At 40.9% G+C, this 6509-nt stretch overlaps 1 long non-coding RNA gene across 1 annotated transcript; it reads right to left on the reverse strand.

Moving 5' to 3' along the window:
* LOC110430752 lies at positions 3511-6509 on the reverse strand. The gene is made up of 3 exons (XR_002448115.1): positions 6308-6509; positions 4668-4769; positions 3511-3689 (listed from the first exon to the last, which is right to left on the reverse strand). It is a non-coding gene; the product is annotated as an uncharacterized LOC110430752 (long non-coding RNA).

The raw sequence follows: 6509 nt of genomic DNA on the forward strand, positions 1-6509 counted from the left end.
AAAAAACATGCATTTACTTGAATTGAGGTGTTTTCTTCTTTTCTTTTTTTTTTTGACAAGGAACTTGAATTGAGGTGTTGACGCTTGGCTCCAAGGGAGAAGGCCAATACAAAGATATGAAGAGATACTTGGCGCTGATCGATGAAGGCCCAGTTCATGGCCGCGTCGACCGTAACATGGTTCGTATCTACACTGAAAGAAGACAGAATGAAGGCAATTATCCTATCCGTCGCCAGTTATTTATATATATATGTAATCGAGATAGAGTATGGATAGAAATATACATCGAGGGGAATAACACCCCATGTGACATGCCAATGATTTGTGCTAGCTGTGTATGATAATGTGGATGAGCAGGAATTCTTGGGTGGCGGCATCTGGTCGTGGCGTAACGTACGTGAACCGAAAGATGCATGTTCTCCGCAGCATTGGCCGGTAGGTTGACCATGGCCCCTGTGGCGTTTGCGCGTCATCGCCCCGGTACGACTGTTAGTTTGGACAGTACGTTCGTATGGTTGCTACCGGTTTCACTTTTCAATAGGGAAAGCTTAGCTTACTTTTGTGTACATGTGCATGATGCAAATATGCAATATATATAGGGGCTAGCCCAAGATAAATTTGCTCAGAAACTTCCTGAACAAATTTTGGGTACACCTTTTTGAACGTTCCAGCCACATATCGATGCCTTATTAACCAAATACTCACTCTAATTCCAAATTAAAAGATGATTTGGCTTTTGCTATGGTACACCTATTATCTATAAGAGGTAAGAGTTTGAATAAATCAACCATAAAATATTGGCTATATCTGTACGTGGATTTCTTCCATATCTAATATAGGAGCATGCACGATAGTTATGGCACGGTATACGCACAACATTCATTTGTGTATATGTATGATTATCTCGTGTAATAATACTATATGGTTCTGGGTATTTGCAACTAATCATATACACCTTGTCACTTGTCATTAACTCATCATATAAATAACTATAATGATAGGGTTATATTTATTGCTTTGACAAACCCTGTCACATACAAAATATTTTGATTATGTTACGTGCATGTTTTTTTTCTTGTCAATACAGGTTCAGCTTTGTTCAAATTAAGAAATGTTAAAAAGGAAGTCGCCATAGATACCAAGGCCGAATAATAAAAATAATGCTAATCAAGTTAGTATGTCATATCCAAAGTTGCAAAATAAAAAATATTTACTATATCTACTAGATCAGCATGCATCAACTGGATCTAGGAAATATTTTTATATCTAAAACTTCCCTTATTTATTCTATTTTATTAAATTTAAAATTAAATAAATATATATTTCAAATATCTCTCAAGAAGTAATAGATGATATCAACAATCCGATCAATTTAAATGAACGGCTCATAGTTAATTGGGTGTACCACAGCAAAGCCCTTGGCTTTTTCTAATACATTGTTTTTATTATATATCTAAACATAATAATATATATTTAATTATATAGCAAAAACTACGTATCCAGAAAAGCCAAAATATCTTATAATTTGTAATGAGAAAGGTTTACCTACGTAGAGCAGGGCTCAGGTCAAGCCATTTCTAGGCTAGCCGAGGCAGCATTACTTTTTACTGTCAAAAACACGGTACGAGAAATTTTTAGCCATGGCCACACTACTATAAAAGCCCCAATTCACAATGCCTAAGAAGAGCAGTTAATGTAGACTGCATAAGAATACGACTCCTTAAAAAGAGCGGATTTCTTCTAGCCTGTTTTCTCCGACAATCATATTTTTTTAAAAAAAAAAACTAGCTCTTTAGGCCAAATGATATTGACTTTTGATAGTTCCAGTTTTCTATGAGGATCTAAGTCCCACTACAAGCTTGTTTGGTAGAACTCTAACTTGAGCTAAAATAAATGTTTGGTAAAATAGTTTCTCCTAATACTAGTTAAAAACGATGAAATGTGTTTATAATATCCTTCACTTTTTTCTTTTCTTCCTTCATATTTTTCCTCAGCAATATTATTTTTTCTCCTCTTTCTACCTTATCTTCTACATGCCTATCCAGCATAGTCCATGCGCTTCCTCCAGCCTCACAACCTCCTCCAACACCGCTATTCGCCTCAACTGTTGATTGCACTCGGTCCCTCCTCCACGTTGAAGAAAGCCTTCGCTCAGGCCCGCCTGTACTGTACCATCACACTCTACACCTTTGCCGCTTGAGCTAGTCATCTTCTCCAACAATCCAGCCCTGCACTCGGTCGCGTTTTCACGCTTGGGTGTGGCCTCGCCCACCCATGCTATGGCAAAAAGGTCTAGGACCCATGTCCTCATGCATGGGGCGAGAGGAAGCTACAATTTATTGACTCCCGTTCCCCAGAATCACTCTCTCTAAGTGTGAATCTAAGCGATGCTAGATGGAGCTATTTCTCCATAAGTTTGGTTGGTGGAGTCACGAAGCAACTGTTGGAGCAGGTGGAAGACAGGTACCAAATACACTATAAATATTATTGATGCCATTGTCGAGCGTGGTAATGTCATCACTATCAAAGGGACCATTGTAGCAGTGGCACGAGCAGTGAAATCACCACCATCAACATCTAGTTTGCTTTGGTTCCCATTGGCCTCTCTTCCTCCTTGCTTTGCCCCTCTAATAGTATCTCTATTAGAGACCCTAAATAGGGCTCCTACTTTTTTGGGATAAGAAAACTGAATCCAACATGGGTCCTACTTTATGGAGGCCACCAAATCACCTCCTTAACCCCATCTCCTTGGGGTGTATAGGGGGCTACCTACTTTTTGTGTCGAAAAATTTCCCCGTCTACTTAGTGTCACACATCTTTTTTCATCTGACTCTGGCTTCCCCTCATGGTGCCCATCCCATCACCTGGTGAGGCACTTGGCCCCCATAGTTCCATGTCTCTTGTGCTCCTTGGCCCCGATGAGGCACGCGACCCAATCGTTTCATCTCTGGTGCTCCTCGCTCTCACGCCCCCATAGCTCAATTGACTAGAATCATCGTATAAATGGTTGAATGAAAAGTGGGTAGCATATATAATTGTCTACTAGATTGGATTTGAAGGCTCTGATTCAAGGGCTCCTATTGGAGTAGATGTAAATATGACATCCTAAAAAAAGAAGAGGAGCCCTCAAATCAAAAGTAGGGGTTTTGATTAAAGAGTTCTAGTTGGATTTACTACTTGCTAGTGGTAAGGTGGCTTTTCGTTAGTATAGTAAATACCAGTGTGTGTTAGAGCAACTTCACAAGAATGAGAAAATTCAATCCCCTTTCCATATAACCAGTGATAAAGGAGATTGGATAAGAAAAAATAGCTCCAGTAGATCCCCTTTCCAATCCCTCTTCCCTAAATTTCATTTGTTAATTGGGAAACATTCGCCAATCTCTCAAATAAAGGGGAGACCAAACCATCCCTGTCGCACCCGGTTTTCCAAAGAAGACCAAACGCTAACTATATGTGTGCCCAGGATGTCCACACGACACATATAGCAACAAATATGGAGAATATCAAGAACAATGCTTTATTATATCTCGAACATAGTTACAACAGGGCTTACATCTATTACAATGCATTGCAGAAACTATTCTATATCTTCTCTTCGGGTCTCCATACTCCACAGGGACGGTTGACTGGGGGTACACTCGCCTAGTACTCCTGGAATTTCTTTGGGAACTCCACCTTTGAATCACCATCTGGTACCCATCCGGGATTTTTGATTGTTGAATGTAAAGCAAGTGTGAGCGCACCATACTCAACAAGTATAACATGAGGGGATGCAAGGCTCAAATGGCTTGACTTGGTTTGACTGCGATAAGCATTTTTAGTTGGTCATATTTTATTATTAGACCTATGTTGCTAGGTTATGCTTAAGCTCACAAGGTGAGAAGTATAATAATCACCATCAAGATTAATGATCACCCAAACCATCCATAGAACCATCTATCTCGAAAAGGATCCAGGCCGCTCGTGTCCGTGAGCACGGCTGATATATCAGTTTTAAAACACTCTACAGAGCTTGTACACTTTCACCATGAGTCGTGTTACCCATATGCCCGAGGTAATCAGCCTCTTGACTCACTTCCAAGGTAAGTCGGCAGGGTACACTATGAAGCCTTTCGAAAGTCCCCCTAACAAGTTAGTAGCCACGAGGTTTCAATGGCAAGTGTGCATAGATGTCCTCCTTCAAGAGGCACATGTGGTCGCGGCACTGTACAAACCAAGGTAGGAAAACAACTATACACCACGAGGCACCCCCTCTTGCGCCTTTCGGTAACCACTAACAAGTTAGAGAAGTTCATTTTACTGAGCTAAAGCCAGAGCCATGTAGCTCTCATGGCTGTATGATAAATCCTGGGTGGCCGCTTTAAGATTCAGTCCTTACGGAGGGCAGACTAGAGCACCCAAAAGGCCCAATGCTCTAGCCCCCTTCTATCCATGTTGCTAAAAAGCATCATTTTATCATTGATTACATAATCCATCAGTCAAGATTAACATTATATTGTTTGGTGATTGCAAACTAAGCAAAACTACCCATGTGCATAACCCAAGGTAACAAGGGATTCAGGATAACAAAGGTTCTAGGTAAAGTCCTTAGGGGTTTATCATATTAGACACATGCACATGAAGAGATTATTAAATAGTTATTAGGTAACAAGGGAAACTCATGTTACATTTGCCTTCAACTGTTGCTCAAACTTATCCAACTTCTTCATCATCCTTGTAGAGCTCCTCTTCTAACGTTAGCAATCAACTGGTACAAGCATCACAAGAACCTAAAAAACAGTACACCAAGCATTACAAAATAGGATAAAAGTTTTAAACACGTAGAACTTGCAACTATGATCGTTGAGCACCAAAGCAACTAACATAAAAGTCATGATTAAAAGATATATCAGATAGAGACTAGAAGGTTCGATAAATGATAGGATTGGAGTAAACATGATGAACATCGACGCAAGATTTAGGAGCACAAGGATCTATAGATGATTTTTTTATGACTATGGATTTGTGAAGAGGATACATGGAACATATTATGACTAGTGGCTGCACTGATGAAATGTTACATAAAAGGGAAGCACGATGATGACGATTTGCACACCGATTGAGCAAACCCAGTGGCGGACAGTGGTGGTTATGATCACAAGGAACATGGTCTTAGCAGCACCAAATTGAGATCATTTTTGTGGGCTTGTTGGGGATGGTATGGAGTATATTGTGGCAAAAGAACAAGTTATTCTAAGTATTGGATGACCGGGAAACATGACTGTAAAATGACTTGCACTGCCCTCTGCTGGACAGCAGCGGTAGCAGTTACTGTGACCTCTATATCGCGGCAATCATGGCACCTATGGACAAACCAACTTGCAGAGGCATGTGCAAGTCTATGATACATGTGTGGATCAAAGGGATTGTCAAACACAGTTGTGGATTGCCCGGAACATACATGCCAGTCGGCAGCAATGTGGCTATGTGGCTGCATAGACAGCAAGCACAACATAGGAACATATCTCCTTTATAATTGATGCTATAGCCATGAAACTTTGTAGAGACATGTGTGAGGATAATATTTACTCTATGCTGAAAGGGTTTGATGATTGTTTTCACGATTTTCTGGGGAATGCCAAAACAATTTAGTGCTATGTGGCTGCTAGGATAGCAGGGACAGCGAGTGTGATAACTGACCCAAAACACCATCTCTGCTGATCGGATGGGTGACCAACTTTGCATAACTATGTGCAAGTATGTGATACACATGTGTGTAGAAGGAAATGAACACTGGATTGTTAAAACAATGGAAATATCATTTCCAAAAACAGGATGACTGCTTATTGGACAGCAGGGGTAGGAGACACCTCGGCCTCAATATCTCGGCCATTGTGGACTGCATAGCCAAACCAATTGGTGGGATCATGTGCGGGGATATCATGAACATGCAGATTTAAGGGCTTGATCATTTGGATAGTAGATTAGCGGGAAATGCCAATGCCATTCAGAGCTGCAAGCTGTCAAGACAGCAGGAACAGCGGGCACAGAGATGACGATATCACTGGTTTCCCAACTCCCGTGGCAAAACCATTTTACAGAGGTGTGTTTAAGGATGTTAACTACAATTCAACCAAAGGGATTGATGACTAGAATCATAAAACAACTAGAAATGTCGATTCCGTCAGCCGTAGCAAAACAGATCACAATGACAGCAGGACATACAACTGATAATCTTTGCCGAAGGTCAACCATACATCATCTAAGATACACGATATGTAGCGAGGAACATAAGAACAAGATTGGGTAGATGATAAGGTGTGCTCACCAAGAGTTGGCAGTAGATGAAGATGAAGATGATGGCAGACAACATTGACGACGGTGACAAGGATTAACGGGGCAGCACCACTTCTTCTTCGATTCTTATCTTGCCATTTGGTGAGGGCCAGCAGCAGCCGGTGGTGATGACATTGGCGCAAGAACGACGTACCGATGAAGCAGCGGCAATTCTCCTCGAAAATGATCATGGA

This window comes from Sorghum bicolor, chromosome 10, assembly GCF_000003195.3.
Source record: "Sorghum bicolor cultivar BTx623 chromosome 10, Sorghum_bicolor_NCBIv3, whole genome shotgun sequence".
In the NCBI taxonomy this organism is placed as follows: domain Eukaryota; kingdom Viridiplantae; phylum Streptophyta; class Magnoliopsida; order Poales; family Poaceae; genus Sorghum; species Sorghum bicolor.